This window comes from Stenella coeruleoalba (assembly GCF_951394435.1).
Source record: "Stenella coeruleoalba genome assembly, chromosome: 5".
NCBI lineage: Eukaryota > Metazoa > Chordata > Mammalia > Artiodactyla > Delphinidae > Stenella > Stenella coeruleoalba.
The window spans coordinates 84,126,060-84,143,528 of record NC_137150.1 but is presented as its reverse complement, the minus strand read 5'-3'; the positions used below and the strand labels follow the sequence as shown (position 1 = coordinate 84,143,528).

At 36.2% G+C, this 17,469-nt stretch overlaps 1 protein-coding gene across 21 annotated transcripts in view; it reads right to left on the bottom strand.

Moving 5' to 3' along the window:
* Window positions 1-17,469, bottom strand: part of ZBTB20 (zinc finger and BTB domain containing 20) — an 812,397-nt gene that overhangs the window by 229,622 nt on the left and 565,306 nt on the right. The window contains exon 8 of one of the 21 annotated variants that reach the window (XR_013828388.1): window positions 15,648-15,660. The exons of the other annotated variants lie outside the window; for them this stretch is intronic. The gene's annotated coding sequence lies outside the window, so the exon portion shown is untranslated. Of the gene's footprint in view, window positions 1-15,647; window positions 15,661-17,469 lie in introns of those variants that run through there. 21 annotated transcript variants of the gene reach the window in all.

Genomic DNA, 17,469 nt, shown 5'->3' with positions numbered 1-17,469 from the left:
CACATTTCCTTTTCCTCTTCCTCTAAGGAAGAACATTTTTAGGCCAAAATAATCCTTTAATAGACCAAAGACAGGAGATGCTGCTACACATCATAAATCAGTTTCTGCTCTCTTGGCTGCTCAACATAAGACATCTCAAAGTCTCCATGAAGCAATATATTACACTGTCATGAGTGTAATCTCCTTATTATCTTCAGTTCCGGCCATTTTCTTAACTATTAGTTGGGATTACTTCTCTTCTTGCTCCTCTACACTTCACTATCTCTCTATAGCAACTACAATGATTTTCTCAAATGTGAAATCAGATCCTACTACATAAATCTCCAATAGCTGCTCACCACAACTAGAATAAAATTCAAACTTCTCACCCTGAAGCCTGCATAATCTGGTTTCTGACTCCTCTTCTGATCACATCTCCAATATACTTCTCCTTATTCCCTGACCTTATTTCATAATTCACATGCCTAACTCATTTTAGTCTCAGAGTCTTTGCTGTTGCTCTTCCAATCTCCTCTAGACCTTCACATGGCTGGTTTCTAAGATCATTCAAGTCTCAGCCAGAGGCCATCTTTGTACACTCTATCGCTATTAGGTTATACTCTTATTTTCTTCATTTCACTTATCAGTGTGTGCTAGTATGTCTACATATTTATTAACTATCTCCCCTAATTAGAATGTTTCATGAGGAAGAAGACCTTGTGAGTCCTGCTCACTATTATATTCCCAGTGCCTAGAACAGTAGGGGGCTCAATAAATATTTGCTGAATGAGTGAATAAAAGAATAATTGAACAATAACAGAATGAAGAGTAAACAAGGGCAATACCAGTGCTTTTCAGCCCAATGGTTCTTTAAATGCACCTCAAATACTTAAAAAACAAAAATACACTTTCCTATCCGTTAGCATCAAAATTACTAATTTTACTAATTAAAAGACTGGACCTCAATGTACATTGATGACTGTTTCAAAATCGTGTGACAAATAGGAATTTCATAATTCTGATCTCAAATTATGTGGGATGAATTAGTCCCACAGTGTTTTTCTTAGAACAAAATTGTAAACCAGGGACAATTAATCTGAGGTCCACCATTAGGCTTTAGGGGTTCTGTGGATCCTCTGAAAAGGTATTATGTCCTCTTTTGGGGAGAGGGTCCATAGCTTTCACCAGAATTTCAGTGGAAGCCCTAAATTGGAGGAGGCAAGGAATCCTTTCAAGCAGCACCATTCTAAAGCACTGTGCTATCCCAGCTTCCTCTGTGATGGTATAGGTTCTTTTGAATACAGAGATGCTAGGTAGCAAGTTTCAACCACTGTCTATTTGAGTTTTTTTTTTTTTTTTTCCTCCTAATCATTGTCTTTGTCTATTAGGGTAAAGCTCACTTTACTCTAAAGCTTTCTTATGAGTTTTAGACTGTTACTTTTTGGAATGAGATACATGCCTGCAACCTCAACTCTGCTAAAATATCATTGGCCAGTTGGGACTCAATCTCATTTTTACCGGAATATGTTATATATGAGCATTTTATTAGCCTAAACTCTACATAACTCTGACATTTATTAATTACAAAATTTGGGGGAACATTTTTAATGCAAGTCCTAGAAGGTTCAAATGAAATAACACTGGGTAAAAAGAAAAATAACATAGTAGCAAAACAAAACAAAACAAAAAAAACTGGGTATGTTGAACCATATGAAATTGCCATTTCTGAAAGTCAAAATGATTGAACATTGGCAAAGTGAAATGGTTCAACCTGTGGTTCAGATGTTAACTGCTATTGTTGTTAGAAAAATTATTCTCACTCTCCAATCCTTCCTTCCTGTAAACACTTCCATTCAGGTTGAATGCATTGCTGGTAAGTGGCGCTGGGGGATGGGGTTGAATTTGCCCGTGATTTTAATTCATAATACATAGGCTTTCTTAATTCTTACCATAGCAGGTACCTCCAAATGACAGAGAGCCTGGAGAATGGGCCTTAGAAAATTAAATTTATAGAGGCTTATTTTTCTCATACCCAGGTGCACTTTTAACTGGACAACTTTTGAATGGATATCAAATCCATGGAGCAAGTTCATGGGGACTGTATTGGTTTCCTATTGCTGCTGTAACTAAGTACCACAAACTTAATGACTTAAACAATAGAAATCTGTTAGAGTTCTGGAGGTCAGAAATCCTTAATCAAGGTGTCACTGGGCTGCATCTTTCTGGAGATTCTAGGAGAGAATCCCTCTCCTTGTCTTTTCCAGCTTCTAGAGGCAGCCTGCACTCCTTGGCTCACAGCCCCTTCCTCTATCTTCAAAGCCAGCAGTCTAGCATCTTCAAATCTCTCTCTCTCTCTCTCTTTGATTCTGCTTCCTTTGTCATATCTCCTTCTCTGACTCTGATCCTCCTGCCTCCTTCTTGCCTTTACAAAAACCCTGGAGATTATCTTAGGCCTACCCAGATAATCCAGAGTAATCTTCCCATTTTAAGATCCTAATTTACTCACATCTGCAAGGTCCCTTTTGCTATGTAAGGCAATGTATTCACAGGTCCTGAGGATTAGGACACGGACATCCTTGGGGGAGGGGGCCATTATTCTATCACTGGGTTCAAAATATTCCAGATACTCAAATTTCAAATAGCAAGCAAGATAGTATTATATCATTTCTTTACAGCTACATAGAAATTTTTACATATACCCTCTTATAATTTTTAAAGAGATAGTAACTTACAACTCTCCAGCCTCACTTTTGGCACATGAGTATGGAAATCATAGTCTTAGTTTTGGTTTGTAGAGTCTTATTTTATCCCTTTACCCAGTTTCAGTTAATCCTACTTATATTCTAACTTGTCCTTTCTGCGGAAGTCATACTGCTATCTCTAGCCAAAGAAATATTAATGAGTTCTTTCAGCACTATCTTCTATTAACTCTAAAAATAAAAATAAAAGACACTGATTTTTAGCCAAGAACCAACCAGGCCAGATTCCGGCACTTCCCATCACACCTTTCTTGTGCCCTTCCCTCAGGCACTGTATACAACCTGTCTGAATAAGCTAACCAGCAGGTGCAGGTGCTAACACACATGACTATACCATGAGAAATTTCCTCCCTCAGATTCTCACGTGGATAAACTTAACACAAATGTCTTCCTTCTTCACTCACCAAAAAGACCTGCTTCCCTGACCTGCATCTCCCCTGTCCACTATCTCAGTGAACATTAGCCCTTAAACATTTCAGCTTCATCAGCACAGGCCCATCATGACAGCATAACATCTTTGTCCTGCTAGAAACTATTCAGCATCCAGAGGACCATCTTTATGCTGATAACACTAAAATATAAAATAATGCCAACAGCTGGTGCTACAAATGGCTTTTAAAAACGATGTTCATTCACTAAAATTCCTCTTGCTACTTTTGACATGAAACACGCAGTCTCTAATTATTCTGATCAAGACGGTGAAATACAAAAACAAACTTTAATTGTGTTTAACAGATATTTAATCAGGACTCACTGAACTACAGATTAAAGCTGAAATTCATAAACCATAATTACCCGATTGTCGCAATCTTTTGGTCCACATTCTCCTTCCGTCTGGGCGTCTGGCACCTTGCCCCGAATTTCTTTTACTGTCTTCTCAGCTTCGTTACTGTTCATGTTTTCCAGCAGAGATTTAGCACAGATTACAAAATATCTGTTCTTGGCAACTTTCTTCATTAGCTTTTTTTCCCCCTTGCAAAAAAGTTTATTTTTTTTTTTTCCTACCAGAGTAGCTGAAACGGGCATACATTTAGGGTGCTTTGGTGACACAAACTAATTATATAGTTATCAGGAGATAATAAGGCAGCGATAACGAGAGTTACTATAGCTATCATGTAGGTATCATGCAATTTCTCCAGTATGCCATGCAGTGTGTCCCAGTCACCATGTAATTACCTCTTCACTACCCCACTGTTTTATGGAAAATGCTTATCTCACCCTAACAAAACCTTTTCTGCCACATTTGGAAAAAAAAAGTGGAATTCTTATTTCCAGTGCCACTTATTCCCAGTAAGATGCTATCTTGCAAATTTAAGAGAAACACATGTCCTCTCCTGAAAATTTGCTTTTACATAGACCAAATGGAGCAATTCTGTTTTCTTTTGCTTTATTTCACCCAGGTGAGAGAAGTAATTACTAACAATTCATACATTTTCTCTTTTGTTTTTTTTTTTAAAAGCAAACAAACAAAAACACCAAAAAAAAAAAAAAAAAAAAAAGACCCAACCTCACCCTATTTACTTAGGATTCATTTAGTCTGGCACTTCCCCCCTACTCTTCCCTTTCAAATCTCAGTCACTCACATTTGTTTTTTCCTGGAATTATGGTGTAAATCATTCTTAACAAGCTAGCTTGAAACATGTCTCACTCAGTAGAAACACATAAGCCACTATAATTGAAACATGGAACTGCAAGCTTGAAACTCTTTCTAACTATTTTTTTGGGCCACTCTTCAGAAGGACACGCCGAGTTTCCCTCTCAGTGCTGTAACCCCGGTGTCACACAGTTAGGATAACATCACAGACCAAGACGAAAGGATAAAGAGAAGGCACTGGCAAAAGAAGAGGTGGGTGGTTCCTTTATTCCCCCCAGTTGGGCAGACAACCCTATGAAGCAAGGGTTGTAGTTACTGCTTATTTATCTCAAGTTGATGGCTTGAAGTTTGACCACACTAAGACCTCTGGATGACCTCCCACCTGAGAGTTCTAGTTTAAAACAGGATGGAGTGGCTTACTTTGCAGCACAGATGAAAGCTGCTTCCAATTCTGCTTTTATTAGTCACCTCCCAGTCTGATAGCTTCCCATTCATTTGTACACTTAACTCAAGCTGGGGTCAAAATCACCCTCAGATTTAAGAGGGCCAGAAAAATTGCTATCCCATCCTATAGCATTGCTCTTCAATCACGCAGTTTCTCCAAATATAGTTGATGGCCTTTGAGATGCAAAATGCACCACTTTAATGTAGTAGAAGTCCCTTTCATTGCATTGCCAAATCTATTTAGCAGAATCTGCTTGGAATAATCTGTCCCTAGACCTGAGGATGCGCAGTGATTTTAAGCATTTTAAGCTAACGGTAATGGTTAGTGCCGAGAACAGATGTACCTGGCTGTGATGTGATCTATTCCAGTAGGCTTTTATGAGCTGTTCATTCCTATTGACTTAGCATTTTATGTCTGTGTTTTTGCCTGGTGTGATGGTTGCATAGGGGTGTCATGTGTGTATTTTCCTGATGTGTGATGGCTGCACGGGGGGCTATGTGTATTTTCTCAGTGCAGTGGCTACACAGGATGTTGCGTGTGTGTTTGCCTTGAGTTATAGCTGCACGTGCTATTGTGTGACTCTTTCCCCCACCATTTGATGCCTGCTAGCAGGGTCCTATGTGTATCTTTTTCCTAGTGCGATGGTTGCACTCGTTGCTTTTCTAATGATGGACATTTCTAGCAATTATCTGTCTACAGGGTCCTGAGGAAAGAATTGCAGTAAAATCAATAAACAGTTCTAGACAGGGCCTTGTAAACATGAAATGACACCCCTGCATAAATGCCTTTTCCTACCATAGCATGTTAAAATCCAAGTGCTGTTACCTTATTGGCATTGGGATAAAATTTCTATGGTCTCTCCATCTCTTTCATATATTGCAATCGTTTGGGGGAGTTTGAGATTAGTGCTGGTTGGAGGGCTTTTACACACGAATCTATCTAATGACATTTTTTACTACATTGTCCTACACATTACTTCTTATACTCCATCCTGACTTGCTCTGGTATAACAGCTGATATTCTGAAAGTGAATATGCCTTTTATTTATTCCTGCAGTCTCACCAGGCCCTCCCCACATGCCCACTGCCTCACACACACACAACCTCCTCCCTTACTGCTTTCTGGTCTCTGTATCCCTCCTGATTTCACCAAATGGAACTGACAAAGAAAAGAACCAATGAGGTTAAAGTCTTTTGAACCCCCTGGAATACAGATGAGCTGGGAGGCATCTGGAAACAAAACCAGACACTTGAAATCAAAGAGACAAGTAAATTACTATCCTAATCTAGGAAGAATAACTAAAGGTGTCAGTGGGGTTCCATTGATAGCACTTGGCCCTGGGCCAGAATGCCAAGGGTTCAAACTCCATACCAGCTTTGGGCTCGGGCCCAAGACTTGCCACTGCAGGGTGCAGCAGCATGTGCAGCAGTATTAAAGGTGTCAGCCTTCTGCAGAGAGGTTAAGTCCAAGTTCTTCTGCCTGTTTGTCATTATACCCCAGAGGGATGCAGAGATAACCCTCGCTTCCTCTCCAGTGCCTTTCTCAACAGGCCAGGCTGTGGGGAGCTGCGCTCAGCAGCAATATTTACTAATATCAGTACTGTACAATTAATGAAATGCCCCTTTTCTGATAAGGCTGCTTGAAGAAATAAAGTACATGCAAGAACATCCAACTGTCTCCCCCCTTCTCCCTCCAAAAAACCTGATGTCTGTCCTAAAGATTCTTCCATCAATGCAAAGAGCTAAGTTTGGAAACCTAAAACCACGTGTCTAAATGAAAGGAAATGTTTTCATTGGAACAGCTTACATGTCTGGTACACTTGCATAAAAACTATCGCGTAGCATTTTAGAGCTAAAATTGCTATAAAATGCTTAATACAGTAAGAATAATTATGAGATTTTGCACGCACAGCTGGTATACAACTAAAGTCTCAGCCACAGATTCAGTGGAGCATGGGAAAACCATTTATAAAAATTCCTGGTATGCCAGTTTAACTCACCATCAACAGCCCATCAACACTCCCTCCATTCTTTAGGTGGATGGGGAAGATATTTACCTCCCGAATGCTTTGTTTCTCCTTTTATGGATGTCATTAATACTCGAGTCAAGGAATTCTAGTCATTACTTGACAGTGGCAATATAAATAAATTGTAATAGGACACAAATGCCCTGAACACAAGGCTTTTCCATTGAGCACAGGAGTTACAAATACAGTAAACAATAAACCAAAAGACATAACTATTAAGTCTACCTGTAATACCATCCCCCTTTTTCCTTCCTCTTTCTTCTATTCCCTCACCGCTTCTCATCTCCCCTCTCTTTCTCTAAGATTCAAATCCTTGAGTGAATTCCTAGGTGTTCTGAATGCCCGTGGTCACAGCCCACCTGGCCTTGTCTTCCCCTGGGTAACACCCCAAGGATGGAACTTCACTTTCTCCTCAGATTATGATAGTTCTTTCTTCTCCATTCCCCTCAGCATCAGCTAACAATCACTTAAAAAGGAGCTAAAGTAATTTGGATGAGATGTTAATGGTTAATAATAATTTATTATTATAAATTATAATAATAATAATTTATTATTATTTCTTGATAGAGACTGAATTAAAAGACAAGGAAGAACCTCTTTATTTTGGTTTTATAGCGTCTATGGAAAATGCCATAATAGGTGAGATGATTGTAATCAGAGGCATTGCTGGATGCTTCATTGCATGGCCTTGGTCATAGAAAGAGAAGCCAAAGTGGGTATTTGGGAACCCTCAGGGAGACAGTCTGTGGACACAAAGGCAGCATAGTACAATATAAAATGAATTGGACCAGAATCAGGAAATCAAAATTTGAGTATCAGTAAACTTTGCCAACAAGTGTTTGGGTAAGTCATTGCACTCTCTTAGCTGAGAAATGAGGCCCTTGGATTAGAAAATCTCCATGGCTCCTTCCAGCTCTGAAATGAAGATCATGTCACGGCTCTCTGATGGAAGATCAGTTGTTTCTCCTAGTTTAGCTGCTTCCTCCAGCTAAGAATTAGTCTCTCTCAGTAAAAATGGCTGACATTCCACATGGAGCCGTCTAACTAAAGGAGTGTTGATGTCCATAAATAAGTTTTAAGCTCTTTGCCTACTACCTGTATATACTACTTCTGAGCAGGCTCCTTTATGCTCTACAGATATTTTCTTAGCATTTTGTTTCTCATTTACTTAATCTGACAAACATTTAATGAACACTTTCTATATATGAAACACAGAGCTAGTCACTGAAGACAAGGCAGAACAGGACACCATCTTTGTATCCTAAGAAGCACAAATGAGTCTACTATTCTTGTCCATTCTCTCTATCTGTCTTTCACTTCTGTGCATAAACATGTATACTTCTAAAATTATAAGAGTAGTATAGAAAAAATAAGGGGAATTAGACTTATCTAATCTGTGCTCAGTCCAAAGTACTGTTTATCTTCAGCAAAAGACTGATAATAATTGGTATTAAAAATTATAGTCATGGGCTTCCCTGGTGGCGCAATGGTTGAGAAGCCACCTGCCCATGCAGGGGACACGGGTTCGTGCCCTGGTTCGGGAAGATCCCATATTCTGCGGAGCGGCTGGGCCCGTGAGCCATGGCCGCTGAGCCTGCGCGTCTGGAGCCTGTGCTCCGCAACGGGAGAGGCCACAGCAGTGAGAGGCCCGCGTACCGAAAAAAAAAAAAAAATTATAGTCATTCAAATACGCACTTCAATTGTATAAAGGGTATTTATCAACATGTATTTTGAGGTCACTGCTGTACATTAAGAACAGCAATCTGGGTGGCAAGAAGATTATAAAGGCAAAACAATCCATCCTGTAGGATTCCTGATAAAATTGTAGGATAAAATTGGTGACTCTTTTAAATAGTCTCTGGGGAAGTTAAGAACACAGAGTATTTTTGTTTAGTATTTTTTTCTTCTGAGGATTTTGGGTTCTTATCCCTCCAAACTTTCTTCTTGAATTAATAATAATAACTGCCATTCATTGAGTGCATATTAAATTACAGGCATTTCCAATCAATATTGTATGATAAGAAAATAATTCTGCAATGTAGATATATTTCCCCTCATTTTACCGATGTGAAAACTGAGGCTGAGGAGGGTGAAATAATTTGTCGAAGATAATACAGTGTGCAGAGTTGGGATGCAGCCTCAGGTTTGTCTTTGTCTGTGAAACATAGCTCCATAAATGTGTCTTGGTTCTGCCAAATCTAACTATTTAAAAAATAAATAGTCTTGTTTGAATGCTTTGTTAACAAACAAGGAAAACAACCTTCATATTCTTTCTTCACACTCATTCATTCCATTACATATAGTACAATGAAAACAGGAGATGGTTAAGATTTTTCTAAGATTTGGCTGCCTTTTCATATTTATCTGGACTGAGATGGATAATTAAGTTTGGGGCTCTCAATCAAAAGTAAAAGAATGAGCTATTTGCTATCTGAATAAGTATTTGTTGTTAATTGATCAGACATGGATAAGGGGTGTTATTACAACTATATTTGTGAGATATGATTTACGTTGTTCTACTGCATATTACTCTGTGCTGTTTTTCATTTTCTTGCACTTTGGACTTTCTGTTTTATTTTTATGAATTTAGTCACAGTTGGTTGTGTTTTGAACTTTGTAAAAATGTAATTCTAAGAAAATTAAAAAAAGAAAAAGAAAATATTTTCAAAATGATGTCAAAATCAAATCTACCCCTCACTAATTTGATTTGTAGGAAATGGAGAACAAAGTATTGAAAGCAGAATGCTTTTTAAATACATCCTAATTACTTCAATGTGCAAATGGATTGACTAAATCAGAGCATGCATTTAACACTTTGCACTTCAATTGTGCTTATTCATCTAAGTTCTATAGATAGCAATCCCATTATAAAAAAGGAGATAAACTTCACTATAGTCAGTCATTCTATAGTTATCTGGGGAAAACTATCATTCTTAAATTCAAGCTTACCTCTCAAGTCCACTCACTTTTGGACTAATGCAGAAGATCATTAGTCCAAATAATACGAAATAATAGATAATTTACTGCAGCTACTCAAGTTTTCCCAATTGACCCTATCTTTCCTATTCTCCTCTTCTGCTTTTAGTGGGTGAGCTGAGGGGGTGGGGTAGTAAAGCCACAAAGTATGAAGCAGACAGAGTGAGTCCTGAGGAATGATGCTATGGGCTGGAAATGATACACAATCTAGGCTGGGATGGAGTTATGATGGCAGGGTTACTTAGAGCTTGGTCTGGGACCACCTACACCAGAATCTCCTGAGGAACATGTTAAAAAGACATATTTCAGAGTCTCATTCCAGAGCAACTAAACTGAATGAGTGTCTCTTGAGGTGGAACTCAAAGATCTACATTTTTAACAAGCTTCCCAACTAATTCTTATGCTACTGAAGCCCGAAAAGCACTGGCTTATGCACTTATGCAGCTCTCTGATTCTATATCCAGGGACAGCACCACTAGTATACCTCTGTACCTTCTGTCCCAGTTCTCAAGATGCATGTGCAAGTACACGTAGCTGACCTGGGAGGCACTAATTGTAGTAATAATAGCCCAAGGGCTTAGCCAGGCACGGTGCTGTTTGATATGCAAGATCTCATCGGACCCCCCACAACAAGGATTATGAGTTAAGTATTATTACTATTCCCATGTTTCAGATGAGGAAATTGAGATTCAGAGAGATGTAGTAACTTGTTGTGAGTGTCACATTAATTATTGCAAGAGCTCTTAAGCTTTAACTCTTTAACTCTTAGCCTTGTGGAAAAATATGTTCTTGAAAGATGTTTACTCCCAAAGATGTTCATGATTTGGTGATAACATCATTGTAAAGGAACTTACCTAAATACTAGTAAAATTGGTTATATAATTAACCAATCATAGGTTAATGTATAATAACCTATACATAGGGTGTGAGCATTTGTATCCAAGTAACTCTTCCCTTAGGTTATTTGTATAGTTACTAGAATCATCTAAACTAAGTTGCTGACCTTTCATTATTAGTTCATTCAACAATTATGCACTTTGCCAGAACCTGAGGTGACAAGGATAAATAGGACAAGGCCTCTGCCTTCGTTAGACTTACAGTTCAGTAAAAGAGATGAGCTTGTGTACAACTGGTTCTGGGTTAACTTGTAGTCAGTGGAGGCCTGAGCTGGAGAGCGAGTGGTCATTCTCCTGGCAGAAAGGAAAAAGGGTGCGGTCTGGAAATTTTTAGTTACTCCAGCACTATGCCATTGGCCAGTGTAAGGAATCCAGATTTTTTAAGATTACATTTTTACTTATACAGTTTTGTTAGAAAAAGGGCAGACTAAGTTACTTGTGTATTTTGGGCCGATAAAACTTTATGTGGTTCATTCTTTCTGGCATCCAACTGGGTTTCTTTTTTGACTAAATTCTGGGTACAGAGCCAAGTTAGTTGTTATGTTTATTCATTCTTACACAGAGCAGCCGAGATTCTCCCCTTGAGATGGGTGCCTGATAAATGTTATCAGTAGTAGCTCATGCCACCCAGTAAAAGTGACTCTATAGAGACATTGGCTGTGTCCTTTACTTCATTTTCATCTGTTTCATTTACTGAAAATGCTATTATTAGATTATGAAATTTTTACAATATGAGAAATTTAGGAGTTAAAAACAATTGAAAACATAAAGAGTGCTCTAGATTTCTTCCCTTGTGATAATCTCATATACATGTAAAAGTGGTCTGAGCATATTAATGTCAGAGTTGATTGATGGACTAAAACAAATGAGGTTCTGCAATGTCAAAGTGCAGGCTGATAATCTAAGGCAAATGTACAAGTATCTAAAAAAGAGAAAGAAATTCTGGGAAACACTGGGCAATAGAAACTATATGATATGATTCAGAAAATATATATCATATTTAATATGATTAAGATTCTAAAAATTGATATCTCAAATACTCCAAAAGCTTAATAAATTGGAAAAGCAAAACATTTTAATCCCTTTATGAAGTGATAAATAGTAGACATGCGTTCTTTTCTTAAGTTGAATTAGTGTCAGAGTTGGAATTATTTTTACTTAGATTATTTGCTGTTTGCTTAAAAATTTTACTTTTCTAATGATAGGAGTATTTTTAGAATATTTAGAAATTTTAAGAAAAAGAAGAAATAAAATATCACTTAATTCCATCATACAGAGGTACTAGTACTATTCATATTCTAATGTATTTCCTTTGATTGTAACCAAATACATTTTTGGTTACATTCATTTTTCTAATTTGGGATCATTTGGGGATCATGTTAGGTATACAAGTTTCTTTTGGATCAGGTATTTTCAGTTACAAGGTTTCATGAACATTTCCTAGTAAAATAATTACTTAAAATATCTTTAATAACTATGTAGTTAATAATTATTACATAATAATATATGTATGTTCCATAATTTGCTTAATAATTTCTTTGATTAAATATTTAAGATCTTCTCTTCTTTCACTTTTATAAATGGCATTGTGATGAACAAGTCTTTGTATACAAATCTTTGTCTGAGTTTCTGCTTCCTATAGATAGATTCCTAAAAACTAAATGACTGGACCAGAAGACACATTTTTAAAGAAAGGTTCTTGATAATGTAATGCCATATTACTTTGCAGAATTTCGTGTCAACACATGCCCCTTCATCACTATTATATGAATGACAGTTTTACTGCACATTTATCAGCATTGAAGATTATTACTTTTATAAATAATGTCTTTGGGTGTTAGTGAGTTGAAATACTTTTTCATATGTTTATCAGACATTTGTATTTCCTCTTTCAAAATTTTTCTTTTTATAATCTTTTTAGATTTTTTGAACAGATATACATCTCGGTACCTTCATATCTTTTGCTTCCACTTCATCTCTAGAGTATCACTATACTCCAGACTCTCTTTACCTAATCCTGAACCTTGGCATAATGTCTGCCTGGTCTGTAGTTCAAATTTCTTCCATTCTTATCCATTCTGTACACTACTGCCTAACAGTATTTTGAAAATACTGCCTTTGTCATGTCAGTCCTGATCAAGAACCTACAGTAACTCCCAGTTATTTATCTATTGGCTAAATTCAACTGCCTTATTCAGGGGAAAATTAATCCCTTTCTTGGATATCTCCTTATGAATTCTGTTGATTAACTTAGGATATTGATGTATGGAACTTACATGCAGTTAAGTTTTTAAATATGAGTTTTTATATGTGAGTATTTATATACAATAGAGAGAGACACACACATGATATTGATACTAGACATGAGCACTGGAAGGGGATTTACAGAGCATCAAACCCAACTCTTTACATTTATAAACGAAGAAACTGACTCAAAGAGTTCAACAAATTACCCAAAGTCATAGAGCTAGTTAAATGATAGAACTGGGACTAGAAATCAAGTCTCCTGATTCCCAGTTCAATGCCTTTTAAATAGGGAATGATAAAAAATCATTTTTACAATTTAAAGAATAGAAACAGCTAGGAAAACCATTTAATTTCAGACTGATCTTATGTATAAAAGATTGTTAAAATCATGTCACATAGAAGGCTTGAGTGTTCTTATAAACATGAATAATATGTACTTATAAATTGATCAAAGTGTCATTACAATTTTCATAAAATTTGCACATCAGCAAATGACCCAGTTTATGCTAGTTTGCTTTCTTCTTGTTAATCTACATTGTTTTATTTAATCTGCTTTGCTACAATAGAAGCACGGTATTTTTATTCTACCATGTTGCAGATCATCATAAAGTTTCTTAGTAAGATCTAGTGGTATTCAATGGAAAATCCAATTTGCCTAGCAATTTCTATAAAGAATTTCCTTTAACAATAATTGGGGATTTTAAGAACTACGCTAAAAAAGAACTATTTCAAAATTCCTCTATTTAAATAGTAAACAACATGAACTATTTTGTAAGAAAATGGGCTGTGAGACTGGGAGTTACCAAATATACTAATTATTTATAGGGATAGGGTAGGGCACAAGGGGCCGATATGGGAATAGCTATGAATTGAGCTAACTTGGATAGGCGTTCATTGACTGTAAAGCGTTGATTCACAAAGCATGTGTTTGCCCAACAAAAGACTGACAGAAAGAGTGTTTATTAAATCATATAGCAGTGCCACAGTTACAGAATCCAAGGTTTAAATGAATAGGTGGGTCATTCAGCCGTAGAGGGAGACTGAAGAGATCTTAGCTATGTTTTCTTTCTCTGTGTGCATGTGTGTGCACACAAAATAGGTCTATTCATTTCATACTCAACAAACATTTATTAAGCACCTACTTTGTGCTAGAAGCTATTACCAAAATAAATGATCCAGCTTTTTGTGATTATCCTCTCCACAGCTGTATCATAGAGATGCATAGTAATCTATACCTGACTAATGCATTATTACAAAAACTGAGAAAGTGGGTAGGAGGAGAGGATTGAAGGAGCAGCAACCTAAATTTCTCATTTTATACAGCATATAATTTCATTAATGTTGATAATTTTAAAAAATAGGTCTAAATATTTTTTTTAAAATAACAGTAATCATTACTAGAAGAATAAACTGTGCTTTAAAACTCCCAAATTGGGCTTCCCTGGTGGCACAGTGGTTGAGAGGCCACCTGCCGATGCAGGGGACATGGGTTTGTGCCCCGGTCTGGGAAGATCCCACATGCCGCGGAGCGGCTGGGCCCGTGAGCCATGGCCGCTGAGCCTGCGCGTCCGGAGCCTGCTCTGCAACGGGAGAGGCCACGACAGTGAGAGGCCTGTGTACCGCAAAAACAAAAAACATAAAACAAAACAAACAAACAAACAAAAACCTCCCAGATTGCTAGACTGATAACAAACAAATAATATAGTCATATACCAAAAGAGAAAAAGAGAGAGAGAGAGGGCCAAGGATGCAGAAAAACATAGAAAGTAGTAAATAAAGTTTCTGAGATAGTACCAGATATAGTTTTTACAACAATAAATATTAAGTTAATTAGTTTATTATTAAAATAAACACTATAACATAGGCTTAAAAAACCCACAAAATCTAACCATAGGGTAGTAGTTTAAGAATACTAGTTTTGGTAGTGGAGAAAACTGAGCTCGAATATTACTTCTGCCATTTACTAGTCATAACCTCTTTCCTAAGAGGACATTTATTTAGCTTGTTTATATCAATTTCCTAGTTTATTAAATGTAAATAAAAATAACTGATTATAGAGAGAATTGAATAAAATAGTATCTATAAAGTTCAGTGCCCAGCACCATTAAACATTCAATAATAATAACTATTATTTATAATATTTGTTTTAAAATGATGTATCTAAATGAAAGAGAGGTAAAAATCAAAGGAGTGTTGTTCAAGATATACTGATAACTGAAAAAACTGATACAATATAAAATGAATAAAACTAAAGAGGCAGAGTGAGACTTAAAAGAAAGTAATCATTTCTGCAAAGAAAAAAGCAGTGAGGAGGGCTGAAGCCATAAGCCTACTGAAATCTGGATCCATAAGCACATAGAGTGGCTGGGAGTCTAGGTCTTTGAAGTAATGGGGCCAAAAAGTTTCTATATGGAATGGTGGATCTAAGTCTGTCTTACTACTTCAACATGAGTCTACACAAAATATGACCAACTGCTGCCTGGGGCAATAGCTTATATAGAGCTGAAGGCACTGAAAGGTGGAAGGATGAAGATACAGCCTCAGCCTTGAGATCAAATATTCCTAAAGGTAAGCTGAAAGGACACCTTTGTAAGATTTGGATTAGGACTATTAAGCCAGGAATGCAGATAGGGGCAACTGGAAAACCATTAGTCAGGGAGGTATGAAAAACTTAAAAGAGAGAGAGAGAGAGAGCTTACCAACAGGCAAGACAAAACAGCCTTATGACCCACATCAACCTGCAAAACAAAATTCTAAAACATAGCAAGGTAGGTTTATTCCTAGGTATTTTATTCTTTTTGATGAGATGGTAAATGGGATTGTTTCCTTAATTTCTCTTTCTGATCTTTCATTGTTAGTGTATAGGAATGCAAAACAACCACAAAATTAATAATTGGAACATTCACTCCAGATAAATTTGATTTTATAGAACTGTCTGACAATGACCTCAAAATGAGTATATTTGCAATGTTCAGAGATAAATAAAAGAATCATACCTGTAAAAAGAACAAGAAATTATTAAATAAAAATAGACAAGATAAGAAAAGATGAATAAAAATCAATCAGAAATCTTAAAAATGAAAAAAAATGTTCACTGTCATAAAAATGCAATAGATGGGATAATTCAAGATTGGGCAGTTTCAAGGAGAAGATTAAGTGAGTTGGAAAGTGATATTAAGGAATTCACTCAGAAAAAAAAAAAATCACAGAAAGTAAAATATGCTTTTAGAAAATGAAAAAGCGGTTGAGATATGGTAAATTGACTGGGAAACACCAAAATGTAGCTATAAAAATCCCAGAAGGATAAAATGAAGGTAATGACAAACATACAATAAAAGAAAAAAAATAGCTGAGAATTTTCCAGAATTAGAGTCTTGAGATTAGAAAATATATCCTTAGTTCATGACTGATAATTTAAAATAAATTCACATCTAAACACATTTCAGAGAAACTATAAGATATTAAGGATACAGAAAAACTCTAATAAGTTACCAGAGGGAAAAGGCAGAGTACTTAAAAAGAGATGAAAAATAGATCGATAGCAGACTTTTCTTAAGTAATGATAGTTGACAGAACAATAGTCTAAGATATGATTGAGTAATATCTTCAAATGCTGAGCAAAAACACCCAATTAAATTGTTATTTAAGGTAAAAGATAAAATAAAGACATTTTTAGGTATACATAAAGAGTGTACTACCCAGGGCCCTCCCTAGAGAATTACAGAAAGATGTAATTCAACAAGAAGGAAAGTAAATCCAGAAAGGAAGCTATAGAATCCACAAATAATGGTGTGCATAGTATTAACTAAAACTATGAGTAAATACAATAAAGTGTTGATTATAAAAATAAATGATAATTATTTTTGGACATGTTTAAAACAAATAAGTAAAACTAAAACTCTATTCAACAATTACAATAATGAGAATGATACTTAAGAAGTAGATAAAACATGCTAGACACATTTTTTTTTTTTTTTTTTTACATTAAGGACAAAGCCAGAAATACTAAGAAGTGAATTTTATTTTTTATTAGAAAAATACGTAGCTATGTATACATATAAAAATTTTAGTATGAGCACTAAAGAAAAAGATAAGCCACCTATGGACTTCAAGCCCAGCAGTAAAATCCATATACTAAAAATAATTTTTAAAACATTTTTTTCAATCAAAGTTATATGAAACACATCTTATTATAGTGCAATTAAATTCAGAATCAGTAATAAAAATAGAGGAAATATATGTTTAGAAAATAGAAATGTACACTTTTTAAATTTTTGGCCGCACTGAGTGGCATGCAGGATCTTAGTTCCCCGACCAGGGATCAAATCCACACCCCCTGCAGTGGAAGAACAGAGTCTTAATCACTGGACCACCAGGGAAGTCCATAGAAACATACACTTCTGAATAACTTACGGGTTAAAAATAAATCAAAAGAGATATTACAAAATATTTAAAATTGAACAAAACTACACATCAACACATGCTATGCAACTAATGAGAAACTTGAATGAGAATTTAGAGACCGATTTATTTTGAAAAACAATAAG